This window comes from Brachycentrus maculatus, unplaced genomic scaffold, assembly GCF_059751285.1.
Source record: "Brachycentrus maculatus isolate JH-2025_06_01 unplaced genomic scaffold, ASM5975128v1 h1tg000438l, whole genome shotgun sequence".
Classification (NCBI taxonomy): Eukaryota; Metazoa; Arthropoda; class Insecta; order Trichoptera; family Brachycentridae; genus Brachycentrus; species Brachycentrus maculatus.
This window is the reverse complement of record NW_028281186.1, coordinates 264326-285446: the sequence shown is the minus strand read 5'-3', so window position 1 is coordinate 285446 and position 21121 is coordinate 264326. Positions and strand designations below refer to the sequence as shown.

The 21121-nt window shown below is 32.8% G+C and overlaps 1 protein-coding gene across 2 annotated transcripts in view; it reads right to left on the bottom strand.

Annotated features, from left to right (window-relative positions):
- The window catches only part of rdx (BTB/POZ and MATH domain-containing protein rdx), a 226889-nt gene that overhangs the window by 176428 nt on the left and 29340 nt on the right, over positions 1 to 21121 (bottom strand). For both annotated transcript variants that reach the window (XM_088271367.1, XM_088271368.1), the window contains exon 2: positions 2157 to 2212. The gene's annotated coding sequence lies outside the window, so the exon portion shown is untranslated. The remainder of the gene's footprint in view (positions 1 to 2156; positions 2213 to 21121) is intronic.

Here is a 21121-nt window from a genome sequence, read left to right as displayed (position 1 = left end):
ATTGGGGTGCGGATAAGAGTAAGATGAAGAAGATAGTGTAAGCAGTAAACTTATCTAAGGTATTGCAGCCTTGTACGAGGCTAACTCTGAATGCATTAAACCAAGTGGTTTTTTATCATCTTGGTTTAGCATCTCTAAAGTTGTTAAACAGGGAGGTGTAATGTCGCCGCGGCTGTTTAATGTATACACGGACAATTGCATGAAAGAACTGAAAGGTTTAAATGCAGCTGAAATGAACGATTTGCCTGTTGCCTATTGTATGCTGAGTGCTTATTGCCGATATTGATGATGATTGATGAGAAAGATGTATGAAGTGTGCAGGGAAAGTGAATTGATAAAGAATTTTTAGAAATCTTTATTTTAATATTAAGAGGTATCTCTAGGTCTAGGTTCGGATAAGAAAATTGTGATGATGTAGATGATTTATTTCAGATCTAGTATGTTTTCTAAGGATGAAGAGACTGAGAAATATAAAGAAAGCAGAGAAAATCTAGCAACATAGTGTAAAACGCATTAAAATAATTTACCAAACAAAAGTCTCAGATGAATATTATCGATAATTTTTTTTAAGATGTGTTGAGTTGGTTTAGACATGTGGAACGAATGAGCGAGGAAAGGACGGTAAAACAAAACATCAATCAATGATGCGGTAAACTTGTCATAATCAAATACTTCACATATTGGAAGTAGATAGGTCAGGAGTCGGAACGATCGACGGGTATGTATGAGGAGGTGCACGAGTGCGTAGTATAGGAAGAATGAATGCAAACGCAGAGAAGTGCAGCGCTTTATCCTCTCAGCGCACTTCTACAGCGGGATGCATAGTCAATTAGTTTAGAACGATGGAGCGTACTATATATCCGTTAGTCTTTAAAGTAGCTTACTGCAAAGAATGATCGACGGGTATGTATGAGGAGGTGCACGAGTGCGTAGTATAGGAAGAATGAATGCAAACGCAGAGAAGTGTAGCGCTTTATCCTCTCAGCGCACTTCTACAGCGGGATGCATAGTTAATTAGTTAAGAACGATGGAGCGTACTATATATCAGTTAGTCTTTAAAGTAGCATACTGCAAAGTAAAGGAAAATTTAGAAAATGTGCGGAAAGATTTACGTATCCCTGCCTAGGATATAAATCTCTTGAATATAAGAAGTGTGTCTCCTTCTGTTACGGAAACTAAGCAACCGAGTTTGATAAATGGTCCGCACGTCACGGTCCTTCCTTTGAACCAGATTCCCAGAATTCAACAGCGTAAACAATTCGCGCTGAATTCGGAAAAAGAGTCCAACCATCCCCGGTACGGATTCCAGAAAGCGTTCAAGAAAATTACTTTTTTTACCAAGTGGTAAGCAGGTTTTAAACGGGAAGAAGCTAAAGGGGCACCGAATGAAAAGGACGTCTAAGAGCCTTGTGAAACGTATTCCAGAGTGAGTAACTTTTGGATAAATCTACTCGGCTCGTTGTGGTGAGGTTCGCCCCTTCCCCCATCTAGTAAATATAGCTCGACCGAGGCCATGGGCGGAATCAGCCTTCGCAAAAGCTCAAGGTTCTCTGCCTACACGAGTCTACTGGAAACTACACACACAAATGGCTGGCATAAAGCTCCGGGTAGAAATAATATTCTGGAATTATCCAGACGCTTTTGTCTTACGCGACTCGCGTTCTCGGGAAATTATACGTTTATTTCAATTTCAGAATATTTAAATATACCGAAAATTTTCAATAGACTGAAGACAACTTTTATACTTTTTGATACCACAACAAAGACGAAGAAACATTTGAAACTCTGGGTATTTACAGGGCTTACAGCCTGTCGTAGGCTGGTTTTAAGAGATCACTTTATACAGCGTCAAATTCACCATTTAACACATGATTCATAACCACACTACTCAAATTTTGAAACTCAAATACATGTCGCCACCGTCGGAATGTATAGTTCTCTTACAGCTTACGGGATATCTTTCTTCCCTCTCGTGTAACGAAATGTACCTCATAAACGTGACGCGTCCTTGAAATTTCACCCTCGATTTCCGTTCAATTATCGAATAGCCGCATAAAAAGTTTGGCTTAAATAAATTGTAAAATGGCACAAGATTATAGATAGGAATACAACATGATGCATAGGTTGTAGTATAAAATTATAAAAAAAGTACTTACTTTGAGAAATCGGCGCAAGAGGTCACTCCTCCACTTCCGGCAATCCAAAATGTAGTCTAAAACAAACAACATTATGTACCATTAGTCAACGGTTAAGAAAGCTACAGTGGTCTAAGGAATAAAAGGAAAGATGAAAATAGAATATATAACTAATACATATTTATATATATATATATATATATATATATATATATATATATATATATATATATATATATATATATATATAAATATATATAAATATATATAAATATATATATATATATATATATATATATATATATATATATATATATATATATATATATATATATATATATATATATATATATATATATATATATATATATATATATATATATATATATATATATATATATATATATATATATATATATATATATATATATATATATATATATATATATATATATATATATATATATATATATATATATATATATATATATATATATATATATATATATAAAACATAATATTTAATAATTAAAAAATAAAATAGTGTGTAACTTGTCACTATCAAAAATTAAAAAAAAGAAGAAGAAAAAATCGCTCTCTAAGCACAAGAGCTCAGTCTCTTTTTTGGAGAGGATCAGCCAACTAAAATTTTACGATTGTATTAAGTAGAAATGTATAGAAAATGTGGTAGTGATTGTCCTGACGAAGAGACGGGTACGTCTCGAAACCGGTAGACATAAAAATCTCGGTGAGTAATTATATACTAATATTATTAACATATTTGTAAAAAAATAAATAAGTAAAAGTGACTAACCACAGAGTAAATGTTTTAAATATTAATAATATTGAGAATATAGAAATTGTATTCAATTGCGTAAAAAATGTAACTACACATACTACTAAAACTATAGGATATGAATTATTTACAAAAATTACATAAAATAAGTCACATAGCTTGTTTTTAATCCGCATCTAATTTTTCTGAAAATAATAAAATCGCGTGTAAAAATGTGTTGAAAAAAATAACTGTGACAAAAATAACTGCTCGAGAATTCCAGCAAGATGTTCCCGTTAAACTTAAAATTCCGGTACGTTAATTTACAATGATGCATCAGTTATATTTTGTAAATTCCCCTGAGAATAAAGAGATGAGAAAATGCTAAATATGTTAACATCAAACGAATTTTAATTTTAGAGCAAAATATTTCGTTATATTGTAAAAAATAATTAACTGCTTACTTCGAAAGAGCTTCGTGTCCTTCCTCCAGTAAAATTTCTTCCAATAAAATTTGTTAACATTAAATTTTGATAACGAAGTGAATATTGATTCATCAAACGGTCTTTTTTAATAAAAAAACAAAAAAACGAGGTGTCAAAAAATGATGCGTAATGCATCGGAACACGTGTAACTATAGGATATGTTTTAAAGGAATACTGGTATTTACTAAGTGAAATTTAAATTAAAAACAGAACTTTTGGTTCTGTTTTTAATTTAAAAGAACTTTAGATCGTTCTATATTTCTTGGACTTTTTTATGTATACGAAAATATTTGTTTGTTGAATAATAATGTTTGAGATTTATAAACATAATATTATAAAATAACTAGTTCTTCAAACGAAAAAAAAATCTGCCGAATAATACTGTTTAAAATTTATATTATAAAATCAACTATTTTTTCTATATTTTTATTTTTTTTTTAATGAACAAAAAACCATTTATGTGTTGAAATTAATCAATTTATAAAATAATTTAAAAAAATATATTAGAAAATAACAAGTTCTTTGTATATTATTTTGGCCTTTTTTAAATTAATAAAAATCATTTTTCTGTATTCATTTACCTACTGAAAGGTGCCACAAAAACAGAATCGGTATCGCAGGTTTATTTTCAAAGTACCGAAATAAGTCTCTGAAACATCCGTTATCAAGTCGCTGCGGGCAAATAATGTGGGACGAACATGGCATTCACCCAGCCAGGGCACGTTTCGCCTTCAAGGACTTCAGGGCTCCGGATGCTGGCGGCCTTGGTCGAGGCTGGAGGGCGGAAGGGAGGAACAGATCGATACCCCACACCCTCGCTGCTCGACACCGCCAGGACGGCGAAACGTACCGAGGACGGAACCCTTTGTTCGACTCGTGGAACGGGAGTCCTCTCTCTAGGACTCTTCGCCGGCCTGACAGATTGTCGGGAAGAGGTTTCAGCTTCCATCCCGATTAATTATGTTATAATTCACCCTGATTTCTCACCGCTACAGCAAATCACACAACGGTCTGTTATTCAAAAAGGTTATAATTAATTAACAAAACGTATTAAATTACTTTATTTATTTATTTCGTCATATCGTAGTCGTACAGGAGAAAGTGACCAACTAACAAAACGTAAAATGTTCGGGAGGGCCATTTAAGTCACTTTTGCTTTGCAAGAAAATTAACATCAATACAGTTGGTTATTTTTAACAAGTCAATATATTATACTTCCAAGTTTAAAATCATTTTGGGATTTTTTCATACCAATATTAAGCTAGTAGGATATCAAATAGTCAATTATCACGTTTTTGTAAAAAATGCACTCGGTCTCTTTCTGTTGTATGACTACGATATACATGATTATGAATTACAGATTACACGTATGTGTTCACCGAGTTTTTCCGTGCTGAGGGTACATTTTACTTACATTAAGTTTTTAATCAAATAAATACGATATAATCCCGAATAATGCGATATTCATTTATGAATAGCACTTGGTTTCTATTTTTAACGACTATTGATAGTAAAAATACTGATTTTTTAAAATAATAATGCTTCAATTGTTTGCTAAGATAATAGGGAGCTAAACGGATCGAAGAAACCGATTTGTTATTAAATTTGAAATAAAAATGTTTCCAGAGACAGAGTGGTGTGGCGTTCTATTCTCTCTGCCTACCTGATTAGTCAATTAGTGTTTTTTTATTGAAAAAAAAAAGGATTGATTGCTTTTCAGAATATTTACAGTGCGAAGGTTGTGATATTTTTAAAACCTTTACATGAAAGCGTTACACAGAAACAAAGCATTTGCATTTTATTAAAAATATATATTCCCCGTTCAAGTGTTTCAAACGCACGACAACGTTAAAGGGTGGGGTGGGTTCACGTGTTGTATCGCAAACCGTAAATGAACTTTCTGAGAATAATTCACACTGGAAATTTCGAGATCTTTGAAAGGGTAAAATGAGAAACAAGTTTAAAAATAAACGGCTTTGTTATGTCCCGAGTTAAAAATATCCCTGGAAAATTTAATGCAAGCGAAAAATACAAATTGTATAAATTCATGCATTGAAAATAACTGGAAAACGTCCTTTATAAACGTCTTTTATATTCTTCTATTGACTTCTCAATAGAAGAATATAAAAGTCTAGATACTTAGAGGACGTGCGAACTGAAATAGACTGGTTTCAGTGATCACTTTATACACGCGTAACCATTCACCATTCTGCCCACGACAACCACACTATTAAAAAATTTACACCTCACATATATCGTATAATTGACAAGTTCTGCCATATCGCCCACTCCTTTCAAGAACGTCATAAATCAAAAATCGTCAATTTTCAGCTGTGTATATTTTCGGAATGCCTAAAAAATATACTATATCCCAGCAAAAGCAGCATATTTTAAACTTAATATTTACCCGCTACAGGGCAGAAAGTGTTGTTTTTACATTTAGAAGAAAAGGTATTGTTTAATTATTTTTTGAAATATACTATATATTTTTCAAATGGAGAAAAAACCTTCAGGTTTTACCTTAAAAAATCTATTGCACAGTAAAAAGTTCAATTAGTGGCTTGATATTTATTTTTAATACATTGTATTATATTTTTAAACTTTAAAAACGTTCTCCTGAAAAATCATGTTTTTTGATTTATGACGTTCTTGAAAGGAGTGAGCGATATGAAGTCCTGTCATTAAGGAAAATTCTACCCGAATTACACAATTCACATATTGGATAGACGCCTGAAAACACGATTTTTTTTATGAAACTTGTAATTTGACCAGTTATTTTAATCACAACATTTTGAGTGTGTCGAAATCCCTGTTCACAAATCTTAAGTGAACAAGGATTTAGAAATACTCAAAATGTTGTATATATTTATTTATAATCATTGAATGGGACAATAAAAATTGTAACTGTACCATTATGTGTAATATGTACTTAGTATACGTTTTTTGACTTGTTCGTGTATTTTTTCTTTAAAATTTAACTGACATTGTAAGATTTTTTTCCAAAATAAGATTATTCCTTATCAAGCGACTTGAATCGTTTGTAATATGAGGCAAGTGAAAAACGAAAATCAATAAGAAATGATTTGTAAAATTAACACCGCGTATTACTACGTAAATATAACAACTATTTAGTTTTTTCCACTTACATTTTATTTGACCAGTGACCAGGTTTCGTCGTTACCGACATCATCAGACATAAAACAGTATAATAATAATATTATATCGTGCGTAGAGCGTCGAGAAATCCCTCTCGAGTTTTCTTTGTTTCCAACGTACTTTTTACCGTGTGGCGTAAATAGGTGGAGGGATGAAAATACGAGGAAGATAGAGACCCTAACCGGATATTGCATTCACGCAGGTGAGGATATTCATCTAGGGTCGTTCTCGCACGAAAAGCTGCTATCAGGTAAATTGTGATTCTGGGTAAAAAGTATTTTCTTTTGAGCCTCTTACACGAGCCAAAGCAGATAAGCACTTTTTATAAAGATTTCCCTTTGGCGCAAGATGAATAGACATGAAGAAACATAAGATACCGTTTTGGGCGGCGCCATTAGCCCATGAAATAATTTAGAAGATTAAAAAAAATAAAAGATATGTTTTTAAATTGTATGATAGATACATTAGTTGTAGACTTGGATATCATAATAGAATTTTGTACATAACGTAAAAATAGCGTTGTCATCGTGCAATATTAAGGTAGACTAGAAGTTAGGTAGACGCTCGACGGCGAAACTGGCGTCGCGGGTTCGGTTTCCGCCAATTGCAAAATGAACTCATGAAAGATTTATTTTCCATTGGGCTGGGTGTTTGTGATGTTTCACAAACACTCATTATTTTTTTTTTGTAGAGCAATTTTATATTTTACATTTTAGTTATTATACAGACCTGAATGATGGAAGTTTAACTTCCGAAACATGTAGTCTTTAATAAAACTTAAGTGGTATAAAACAAGTGTTTTCTTTAATCAATGTATTTTTCACATTAAACTTCCCTATCCTTACTATCCTATTTGCAGACAAGGTAGGGGGTCGCGGCTCATTTCTTCGTTTTTTTCAAACATTTTTTCAACGAGGTTATTAAAAAGCATCAATCAAGAAAATAATATCATTTTATTGTAGATGAAACAATCCTCGATTTATCTAATTAGATTTCGAATATGAGAAATTAATTAAGAACGTATTCGCCTAAATTAACGAGCAAAGCCACAAGTAGTTGAGGGGTGAATTTCTGCCTGAGTGGCAACTAGTTTACAGCTTGTGAACAAAGTACTGGGAATTAAAAACACAAAGCTTTATGAAAGTTTTCCTTTCGTATAACTTGTTGAATTCGCTGGGAAGCTTTTTTAGCGCCCGAGGCGTTTGGAGCGGTGCACAAGACAAAAACATTTTTTCCGCATTTGTGATTGTTAAGTGGATTCCTTCAGGTAGGCGTAGATTAGTCATTGCCGGGATGGGTCGACTTTTTTTTCAGGCTACAAATATCAATTGAGGAAAAACGTTATTAAAACTCACTATACATTTAACGGTCAATAATCTCGCGAGGGTGATTCGTTCTTAAGCATTTAGACAATGAATAAAATTATATATCGTTCATTTGGTGCAACTTTGGCGTAATTACACTTTTAGAAATATTACAGGAGATGCCATTCAGACGTTGTAGCAACAGCAATGGCGCTATTTTACTCAATTCTACAATGACACTCACGCCATCTCGCAGCATTTCACCACAAAATCAATTCTGTCAATGTTTCTTCCGATGTAAATAGTTTTTCCGCACATTTTGACATAGTCAACTTGTTTAAAATGTAATTACGTCATTGTTGCACCAAATGAGGGATATGGTTCTGGAACAAATAATTCCACACACATATTAGAAAAAACTGTAATTTTTTATGATATATTCTATGTTCTTAGTAATAAATGTTCAACAATAGGAAAAGAAAACGTTAATTGTAAAGAAAAACAGGTTCTTAAAAAAAATTGAGATACCCGGACTGTTATACATAAAAATAAATATGTGTACTCTTTTGCTCATTTTTACTTTCGTACAACATTTTGAGTGTATCCAAATACTTGTTCACAAAATCTGGGTTATCTCCAATTACAAGAGTTATTTTCATATTATTTTTTAAATCTCAACAAAGATGAAGAAGAATATGGAAGTCTGGGTATTTACGGGGCTGACGACAGTCATAGGCTGGTTTAACTAATCACTTTACATACGTGTAACATTCACCAATTTTACCCATTATTGACAACCACACTACTCAAATTCTTGGAAGTTCTATATATATGAACCAATTTAGAAACCTTGTTCTTGAATCACTAGAACTTCACTAGAGACATCTATTGGTGAGATGTGAAGAAGCTTTTTACTAAGCAGAAACTCTTATATTAGTATGTGAGGTCCAAACCCTGGATTATAATCACACACATGAGAAACGCCAGAAAATACCATTTTCATTTTTATTATTAAGCTTATAATTACACGTGAATGTTACACGTGTGTAAAGTGATCACTTAAACCAGCCTATGACGGTCGTCAGCCCCGTAAATACCCAGACTTCCATATTCTTCTTCATCTTTGAGATTTAAAAAATAATATTTACTTTCGTATATTGTACTTTTGTATATTCGTAGTTCGTAGTAATAAATGTTCAAACAAAGGAAAAGAAAACGTTAAATGTAAAGAAAGTCGGGATCTTAAAATAAATTAGGATCTACGGATTATTCCATAAAAAAAAATATATGGGTACTCTTTTACTCATTTTTTTACTCACATTGTGCTTTTGTATGTGCATTTGTAGTTCTTAGTAAAAAATAAACACAGAAATAAGAAAAAAACGTAAAAGAGAAAAACGGGTTCCTTAAACAAATTAAGATCTCCGGATTTTTATCTCTGAAAATCTTTATATGTATCTCTTTCTGCACATTTTTTAAGGCCAATTTATTAATTTAAGTCTCTAACGAAAACATCTAAATTATTTAAGATCACACACATATATTTTGGGATTTCGTAAATAAAACTTTCCGGCTGTATTGAGAATTTAAAACGCAAATACCCGTGTCTTTTAAATTATAATATTTAAATACAGCGTAAAATAATATAATCGAAGCCAAAACCAGTAAAATGTTGAATTGATTACGCATAATTTGGAGATTAAAGAATTTATCTTCGTCCACAAGCCGATCAACGTTTCAAGCGACCACCAAAATAACTAAATTAGGTTCGACTTAAAGAGGGATTAATTCTGAGGGTATTAAAAGCTGGGTTGATTAGGAAAAACCGGCGGGCAACATAAAATTGGTATTTAGTTCGATCGTGGCAGGTTGATCGGGTAATTCAAAGCAAGCGGTTGGTAGTAACTACTACTAATACCATCACACCGTTTTCGGCAGGGGTAGACAGAGATGATAGGACGCCACACTCTTCTGTCCTGACATACACTCCTAGATTCCTTCACATCCGTGCATCTATTCATACATGGTCTCGGACTTTTGACACCACCAGATTTTAGGTTCTGATTGATCTAATCGTGCTATCTCTTCAATGGCACGAATAAAATGCTCACATTCGCTAACTTAGTCATTCTCTCGTTGTCCATTCGCTCCACATGATTATACCACCTTAAATAATTTCTCTCTTCTAAATCTTTTCAATTATCCCTAGTTCATCCTTACATTCCTTTCTAATATCGTCGTTTTTGAATTCTCTCATACAATGGTTTTTTCACACATTCGTCTGAGGGAATGCATTTTAACGGCGTTCACTCGGCATTTTTCACACAAAATGCCGAACCCTCTTCTAGTGGAACGGAAGGTCTGCTGATAACAGTCAACAGTCCGCCTTCTCCCGAGGAGTGCAACTAGGTTTCCTCCCAGCAATGAGCAAATGATGAGAAGTTCCAGTTATTTTTTGACATCTCATCAGGGATGAAGAAGAATATGGAAGTCTGGGCATTTACGCGGCTGACGACCGTCATAGGGTGGTTTATGTCATCACTTTACACACGTGTAATATTCACCAATTCTACCCATTATTGACAACCACACTACTCAAATTCTTTGATGAGATGTCAAAAAATAATATGAAAATAACTCCTGTAATTGGAGATAATCCAGATTTTGTGAACAAGTATTTGGACACACTCAAAATGTTGTGAGAAGTTCCAGGTTGAGCCACACTAGATTATCCCTCCTATTCCCAACACAGATTCAAATAAAAACATCTTTATTTAGTTAGAAGAAACAAAAATCCACTTAATGGTCTATAAACCTTGTAGATAATATGCAAGGTAAATAATAAATGCAATTATAATTTTTAAAAAAAACGGTGTTCACTCGCTTTCATCCTTCCTTTGCGCTTCTATACATCGGGTGTAGGTACCAGCACTCCGTTGTATGAGGTGGTTCGAGCACAACATAGTAAGGAAGGCCGTGTCACCGCGAGTCCGGGAGGACCTTGCTCGCAGCTAGGAAAACCGTGAACTGGCAAATGGAAGAATCAACGGAATGAGGTTATTGTAATAATCATGTTCGCTCGTTTACTAACCCTGAAGATTAATCAATAGATCCCGCCACAGGCACTAGGAAACATATCGGATACCTTAGGTACATGACGCGTCACGCACGCTAGCTCTGATTTTATGGCATTTCTTTAGATTAAATTTAATCGAAAATTGTATCGTTTGCTTGGGAGCTTTAAATAACTAAAAAAAAGTTTCAAAGTTAAAAAAAAAAAATAATAATAATAATTTTTTAATTTTTTAAAATTTTAAATTATTTTGCATTACATAACATAAATTCAAATACGAAAAAGTATGAATAAAATATGAAAATAAATATAAATAAAGATCTCACAAAGGCATGGCCTGTGTGTGGGTATACAATGTAATTTAGTAATGGGTGTAAGGGTATAGGTATTATAAGTAGAGTGAAATGAATTCAAATCATATAAAAACACCAAAGACTTTTAAAAAATCACTATCCATAAAAATTATTCATTATAACTAACTAACTAACCATCACGCCAAGGTAGGCAGAGAATAGAATGCCACACCTATCTGTCTTTGCAAACAAACTTCGTTTCATTCACATTAATGCATATCCTCATAACATTTATACCCGTCGATTATGCCGATTCCTGACCTGACCACTTTCAAGTATTTGAAATACTTGATCTTTCCAAGTTTTCTTCGATCTTCTTCTGCTTGTATTATCAACCTTATTCGCCTCTTAAACATTTGTTTAACTGTTCTTTCAATTGAATGTACGCAACGTACATATATATATATAATTGTATTTGTACTGTTTTTTTTATATGTAATAACACAAACGTTGTTTCTTACGAGTCCTCATCTTTTCTTTTGAAGACAATTTTGTATGGGTTTTTATGTGACAACATTACTATTATAATTCGGAGAACGCTTTAGTTGCATGTTAATTTAGCTTAAGAAAATAATATCATCACGTTTAATTGAATGATACAAATTATTGACAGTGTTAAATATAAGTTTATAAATTATAAAATATGTATTGGTTAATTGGGACGCTTTTTTATTTAATATTATATATCAGTTTCATGCCAACAGTGTCTGATTTATAATGTACAAGAAACCGCATTGCATAATATTGCCCGCTTGATGTTTTCACACGCCATTTGGTCCAAATTCTGAATGTTTCAATACGTAATAAATAGGGTACTTACAAATAGTATCCAATGATAAATCGCCTTGTCACAGTTGAGAATTATCCCACTCGAAAAACTGTTTTGACTTGCATCATAGGTAATGATAATATTGTGCTTCTGTAATTTACGTACGATTAAATGGAACACGCTAAGGACAGAACCATTGAAATGGATGGAAAAACGACGTAGGTCACATAATTGGTGCTATCAATTTATAAGGGAAACCATGATTTCAATATCACTGTTAATCTCTACGTCGGAATAAAATGGTAAATGCCTCTTTGTGATTATTTACTGTGACTAAGCGACGATTTGTGAAATATCTGCCTTCAAACATTTCAGTAAAAATATTTAAGAATTGTGAAAATAATCAAATATTTATTTTTACTTGGTATCTACCACTATTTCTTAAAATCTATCGTGATACGTGTTTCGATGCAGTCCGCGTCATTTTTAAACACCGCTTTCAAAAAAATGCGGAATGTATCGAAATATATGTCACTTTAGATTTTTTTTTTTTAAATAGTGGTACTTGCCAAGTAAAACTTAAATTAAAAATGGATTGATATTACCACAAAGTGACTACCGAATTACAGGCGTATTTTTTATTTAATTTTTTTAAATATAATTTCAGCTTTATAACAGAAATTCGTCTACAAGTTTTAGTATCTTTTGCATGTTGAGTGTTGTCTTGTCATAAGTAAGAAAAAATAATAAAATTAAAATTCCTAAAATTAACGATTTTGTAAAATTATGTGGTTTAAATCAGATGTTTTCCCGAACCCAATATTTATTTAAAAACTAACATTTTCGCACTTATGAAGTTTTTCTGAAAGGAAGCGATATTTACTTTTAACATCAATCTACGCAACGCAATCCAGTGCCGTTTGCACCATAAGGTGAGGTAAAGTATAAACTTATTAGTTTGCTTATGTAAACTAATAACGATTTACATAAAAGCAAGATGGTAAATATGACGTTGGTAAATATGTAAGAATGCAATTAGTTTTTCGTAAAACAATGAAACGTCGACCTCGCATTGTATAATACATCTTACCTTCCCGCCGACTGCGCAGAGGTCAACAGATAGTGATGTCAAGCGGTTAGAAAAATACTAAACACAGCCGATCTGATAAGAAAACTGTTGTCATAATACTATAGCTTACTAGACCTCTAGGAATTTTAAAAACCAAACGAGAAAAAAAAGATCTTACTAAGAAACGATTCCGTTCTAGGTAACTTATACAAAAATGTATCCTGTCCGATGATATGCAAATATCCAAAAAAAACATTTGATTGATTGTGCATAGAGGTGGGTAAGACCCGGTCATTCAGAAAATCCGCATCAGTGAGACTATCACTTAAGTGATCCGATCACAACGGCCGGATCAATTTAACGATGGATCTTTTTAGTTATTGTCATTCGTTTATTTCGAGGGGGATATAATATTTATCGCAAATCTCATCAACAATAAAGGTCAACGACCAAAAAAAAGGTCGACGGGAAAATTTACTATCATAAACCTTACTTCTTCTCAATTTTTTTAGACCTTCCCTTTTTAAAAAAATCCAAGCAACCTTTTAAGCCCCTCGCTGCTACAAAATATATAAAATTTGTATATACAAGCCAATAAATAAGTTAATCGACGATTTGTGAATAAGTGAAGTGCGTGGACGAGTCTGCAAAACTCAAAATTGGGATCCCATCTGGAATCAATTAAGAACTGGTCGTTTACAAATGATTGTCTATAGTGCATATGAGATAATAACATATAATTAAGAGGTATATGCTTATTTTCGCGGTGAACTTATTTAATGCGAGTATAATTACATCAGAGTTCATTTCATATATTTGAAAAGGTTTAAGTTAAAGTAGTTTTAACAAAATTTCTGGACTCATATGCATTTGCTTTTCTTCGCCTTCATAGTGCAACAATGTCAAAATTTTGTCCAATGTCACGGTCAAGTTTAAACTATGACTAATCGAAGCCATTAAAATTCGCAGAACGAAATTATTCATTTTAAAAGATCTCATTTGGTTAAAACCGTTACAGTGAGTTTTGAATATAAACGACACTAGAAAATTCACGCAGATGTATACATTTCGTAGGCGGTAGCTCGATATCTATGTGAAACGACCATAAAATGGTGTTATCACAACAAAAAACGCTTCCAAAATCCAATTTTCTGGGAAACGTAAAAAAAGGTCTTTCAAGCGGTCCGTACAAAACGTCAAAGACTATTTTTAGGTCCACTGATCTTTAGAAATAACAGTTAAGTGTGCTGGTTCGCATTGCAAACGAAACAAATAGTTAGGGTCAAATTTTACGCTGGCCGCTACTAGCTTACATTATTAACACCAAAAAGAATAATCTGTCGACTAGCTCATTTATACGGCGAAATAAATTATATACTTACTTAGGTATCCATTATTATTAAAGATGGATGAAAGTTGACTGAATCCAGTCGAAATGCGATCTCTCAGAATGATGTGCGGCAAAACAGTGCACGATAGTTGTTCGAATGATATAGGGAAAGAATGCTAAGATAAGCATTATCGATAAAATTAAGAAAGGTGTGTTGAGATGGTTTGTGCACGTGAACCGAATGAGTGAAGAAAGAAACACAAATTTACGAGGCGAATAGGTTGGTAATAGAAGCATAAAGAGAACGAAAAAACTTGGTATGATCAAGTGTTTCAAATATTTGAAAGTGGCTTGAAAGTGGTGAAAAATCTGCGGGTACGTACGTTATGAGGATATGCATGAATGTGGATGAGACGAAGTTTGTTTTGAAAGACAGATTGGTGTGGCGTTCTATTCTCTTTGCCTACCCCTGCGGGAAAGCGATGTAAGTTGGATAGTTTATATTTAATATGAACATAAAGTATATATTTAGATTGTTCTATGCATAGCTATATTTTTATTTCGTCTAACTACCCATGATTGATTTATTTATAGTGGCATTGCAAACGATACCATTGTTTTTTTCTAATCTCAGCATTGTACCTCCACGCTGTATCTTTATAACCCAATCAAACGTGGTGCTATAACTTTTTTCTTCGTTAATTTGATTGCTTTTGTTCTCAAACGTGTAGAGTGACCGTTAAACGCACGGTGGCAGTGGCGGGTTATTAACTTTATTGGTACGACCAATAAAGCTCCGGGCTTCTTGTGAAATGCTTAATTTTTAAATCCCTTGACCCGAAATTGAAGATCATTGAATACGATTATGATGACATTTTGGAAAATTAATGCAGGTTTGATATTATAAATTTGGTATTAATTTAATGATGTGCTAGTAGGTATGCTTTATACGAGTTTTTCATGGATTACATATTGATGTTTATCATTAGTATGTAATGGATGGCACCCATCGTTTAGTTTCTCAGTTTTTCTCCGTATTAAGTCACAGATTCTATGTCCTTTATCCAAAAAAGTAATGATCGTTGATCCGTTGAATAATAGTTTTCAAAAGATGGCGCTGTCATTGCGGTAAAAACATTTTTAAAAACATGTTTTTATTTGTCACCAGTAAAATACTTAAAAATACATGCGTATTTGAATCTACGATGCGTTATATTTTTATCAATCGGTGATCTAAGATTGTGATCAAACGAACATTTGCATATTTGTTCATATAGATTTTCAGCTTAGTTTAGAATAAGTGTGTATGAAATACGATGATATCTTTTGTTTAATTCGATAAGATCTACGGCATCGCTTTCATTCGCAAATTTTTAAAGAAATTTAACCGTATTTATTGATTTGGCGTTTAATTTGTAAAACTCCATTCAATCAAACACTATTTTTTTTAGTCTACTAAGTTGTATTTTATTGTTAAAAACACAACAAAATTAATATTGTGACAAATGTTTCGCCAAATTATGGCATTCTCAAACGAATAAATGCGATAACTAGGCGAAACAATTGTCACAATACAATTTTTTATGTGTTTTTAACAATATAATACAACTTAGTAGACTCAAAAAATCTGTGTTTGATATAACAATTTTTACATAAATATAATCGTCTTGCTACACATATTGAAAACGGAGATTTTATTAATATTGTTCTAGAAACGTCAGTAAATTATCACGAAATATAAATAATACGCCGAAATGAATAATGAAAATACGATATATAAAATCATTAGTCCATTGTTTCGCGTTGTTGCGATCTCGTTTCGTGAATGTGGCAACGCCGATAAGTGGATGACTTTGTTACAGTTTTCCTATCGCACGGCATCTCGCGAATTGCGATCGACATTTCGCACAATATATCACCGGCAGCGGCGGGCCGCATTCAGGTCGGCCGGCCGCCGCCGATGTCCGTCGATACACTTGCATAACTCGCTGTAACTCGGTTACTCTTTCTTCTGTTGCGGCACACTTTTCCACTCCTTCTCGCTGCGCGCCGCCCGCCAGACACCGCCCGCCAGACACCGCCCGCGTACCGTCACGCCACGAGGCGAGGAAATGCACTGGAATTTAACCCTAAACTGGTGGTTCCTCGTGAAAATCTCTATAAAACTTGTTGTAAAATCCAGAAGTGATTGAAAAAACGAACCCGTAGAGGAAATGCACTTGAATTGAACCCTAAACTGGATGGTTTCTCGTGAAAATATCTGAAAAAATCCAGAACTGATTGAAAAAACGAGCAAGGAGAAGAAAAGAACTTGAATTTAACCTTAAACTGAGTGGTTTCTCGCGAAAATCTCTGGAAATCTTTTTTATACAATCCAGCACTGATTTAGAAAACGAGCAAGGAGAGGAAATGCACTTGAATCGAACCCTAAACTGGATGGTTTCTCGTGAAAACATCTGCTTTATGTTTTTTTGTTGTTGACACTTTTTAAAAATGATAAGCAATATTACCTCAAATATTTTTGATATATTTTTTCAACATAATCAGCAGTTACATCCTCCACATCACAAGCGCATAAAGGACAAGTGAAGATATCAATTTTTCTAGGTGGGATGCTAGTACAGTATGTCCGATCCTCAGCCTGCATAGAAGGGACACATTTAAAAAAAATTCTTTAGTTAACTTATATTACATTTAATAAAAACTAGTTTAGGTATTTTGATGTTGCGGAACCAAGAGGAGTATGTTCTATGTTTCTGCTATCTGAAATTTAACCACATTTTCATGTGTAAAACTATTCAAGTATGTTTTTCTGAACCTATTTTATAGAGTTTCATGGATTGCGTGCGCGTGCTTATTGCCCGACTCGACGAGATTTCACTTCTCAATTCAATGCGATCTGTGTTTCCAAAATCTACAAATACAGGGTTTCGAGAATGTTATGGTGTGAATACACCATAGGTGTATTTATTCTTATTGTAGTTACTTACCGACTTAAATCAAACTTTATGACGCGAAATGCTTATTTAGGTTCCTTTACAGGCGCATAAATACACTTTCTATTTGTTGCGACCAAAAAAATCATTATTTTTCGCACGGGTCCGTTTCCTACCAAACACTATAATAGATAAATTCAAGTTTATTGTGAAAACACCATTATTGTACTTTTTAATGTTTTTTTTATTAGTGTACCTACATACTTTGTGTAACTCGTTAATCGCTCATATTAATGTCGTAGCATTAATACCAAATGATGCATTCAGTCGCACTCAGAAAAGTCCGTATAATAAATTAATTACTATATGGAATTTCTTATCGGGTTTTGTTTTATGGACATTTTGAATGTTTGTAAAATAAAAATGCGATATGTGTGAATTGCTAAAAATTGTCATGTGAGTAAATGGTTCATAAGAAAGAAAATATCATTTCTGGTAAATTAACTAACTTTCTCGCCACTTCGCCGCAGAGGTAGGCAGAGAGAATACAAAGCCACACCAGTCTTGTTCCCATTCATGCATGTTGTCATACATACTCGCCGATTATCCTGACTCCTAATCTGACCACTTTCAAATATTTGAAATACTTGATCATGCCAAGTTTTTTCTTGGTATTCCTCTGCTTCTATTAATAACTACATTCGACTCAAAAACTTGTTTTTTTGTTGTTGTTTTTTTTTAACTCATTCGACTCATACAATAAACCATCTCAACACACCATATTATGGTAAATACAGATGAAGAAAAAAAATTAAAAATAAAACCGAAGTAATAATATTATGGAAGAATGAAAAATATGAAAACTAAAACCATAAGTTGATTTCCATTCAATTCTTGAAAACCCAGTTTTAAGGGTTCATATTTAGTGATTGGACTAAATAGTATAATTACCCGATCAAAATGCCCTACTACCGATACAACCGCTTTTATTTACTCGGTAGTATAAGCCTTTAGAGAGCGCATTCACATAACCTCACCCAAAAACCTACTTTTCTCAAAATGTCAAATAGAACACATAGTGACTAACATTCAAAGAGTTGACGAAGGAAATGCTCACTACTTACGACACTATCAATCGTAGTTATTTTTATGCCGAATAAACTATGTCGAACATTATTTGCGCCTTGTAATATAATATTATTTACACGAGCTGGTTTAGCAGCTGTTCTTCAAACAAGGATTTTAAAATTAGCATTTAATGTCAATTTAAAACCCCAATGCACCTAAATATCTTGTTGAAAACTTGATATACCTCTCAAATCATGATCTATTTCTTCGTTCCCGTTCCCGAGAAATAATATTTTCCATTCCTTGCCATAGCACATCATTATTCAGTAATTCCTGTCCAAGCGGCCAGACTATGGAACGAATTACCTCTCCTTGTAAAAAATTAACCTTCCCTCATGACTTTTAGGAAACGTCTAAGACATTACTATCTATCATTAGAATCCTAACTGTCCATCATACCTCATTCCTTAATTTTTCCTTTCCTAAACTCCCTTCTTCTTTTTTTGCTTTCCTTTTTATAATAGATTTGTAATTTTCATGAATTTTTAATATAAAATAGATGCTTCATTGATACAGCAGTAAATTGTAATTTACGTTTTGTTTCTTTATCATTTGTACTTTATATTCAAGCACTATCTACTGTCTGATTGCTATCAAACAGCTATATAAGGTATCAAACGTTTTGACCAATACCACTACTCTATATTTGGTTGGTTGGATGATCTTGCTTCTTAGCAATAAGCCCGCCAATGTACATATTTTTTCTGTACATGAAGTTAAAATATAAGATCCTAAGAGTATTATTTTACATAGTGGGGACGCCAGAAAACATGATTTTAAATTTATATGCAGCATTTAATTTTTATTATTTTATTCATGGATAAATGATGAAATGAGAAAAATAATAATATGTAAGTAGTTGCATTCGTTTTGTAGTTGCATAATCGTAATTAAGAAATGTTATGGTAAGAAAATGCAAATATATGTTTTATTATGTTAAATTCAGTGTAAATATTAGTTATATTTCATTTAAATGTATATATATATATATATATATATATATATATATATATATATATATATATATATATATATATATATATATATATATATATATATATATATATATTTTAAATACCTGTAATTGAAAAACTCTATGCTCGTTACATTATATTTTTTATATTTCAATGAAAAAGAAATATAAAAAAATAATGTGGGCTGTATCAAGATAATTTATCACACATAAAAATTTATTATATCAAATAATTATTTTGAAACATCTTGTGTACAGAATACAAACGAACACAATAATATTTGTTTGAGGAATTTTCGCACAATAAACATGCAAAAAGAGGTCTATTGGTTTTTCTTTTGTCTCACGCGCCCCGATTAGTAATATGAAAATACTAAAATTAAAAAAAAAAGTGTTACGTGTAACTCCGAGCAACGTGTGTACCATATCATAAACGAGTGTATTCGCGCTAACCAAACAATGTGTCCTGTTTTTACCGAAATGTGCAATTGTAACTGCCGAGATAGCAAACATAAATTGCAATTAAAAATTGGTTTAGCGTTCTATTCTCTCTGCCTACCCCTGCGGATAAGGGGCGTCATGGTTGTTTTTTTTTAAATTGCTGATATTCGAACCTGCTATCAAAAAAATGACAATCAATTTCACATTAAGGCGGGATATTCGATAGCACGCTTCTTATTTTTTTAAATCCAGGTAACGAAATGGATACATGGTTTTAAAAAGAAAAGAGGTAAGGTTAAAAAAATGGTAAAAATATTTTTTCAAAATATAATATATTCTAATAAATTTTAATAACAATATGTATCCTAAAAATAAAAAAAATGGGCGTGAACATACGTCTAGCCCTTGGCGCGGCCAACACACGTTATGATTTGAACGCTTGAGATCTAGATATAGCTATCAACATACATATATACATATCTTATATATTCTTGATAGTTACTTAAGTCATTGTTTGTGTTCGTCTTAAATTGTATTCTGTTTTTTTTTTTTTTTGGAAACATTGTTATTTTTTTTTGTGTTCTTATTGTTTTTATTTTATTAAAATTAAAAGAGGTAATGAGGGGATCCCGAGGGGTGGGGATGAAGTGTCGGCCTCTGTCCGTACATCCTCCTCCCCCCTCATTAATTGAATAGAGCAATATTTATTTCTTCAGAAATATTTTGAAGATTTTCCTCTATGTGCAGCTGACAGAGAGTCCCTCAGGACTCTATAACTGCTGCGGGTGGATGGTGGGCTCAGATTCCAAAAAAAAAAGTTACTTAAGACAGCGTCGACATAGATTGTTTCACATTCCTATATGGTACACAGGACCAACTTGCCGATGGTTATGCCTGTAGGAAGAGCTACCGCTATGTTGAACAATATATCATTGGATATTGATCTGTTCCATGTGTCTGAAGAGTTTTCCGAAGCGGGATTCTTCTACACCTTTAGCAATAGTTCTTGCATATATTTTATTTAAATGTATTTTAATTTATTATTAGATTAAAACCAATATTTTTAGCTTTTCCACTTTTTTATTTGACCAGCGACCGGGTTTCGTCGTTACCGACATCATCAGACTGGTCTGATGATCCAGTCTGATGATGTCGGTAACGACGAAACCCGGTCGCTGGTCAAATAAAAAAGTG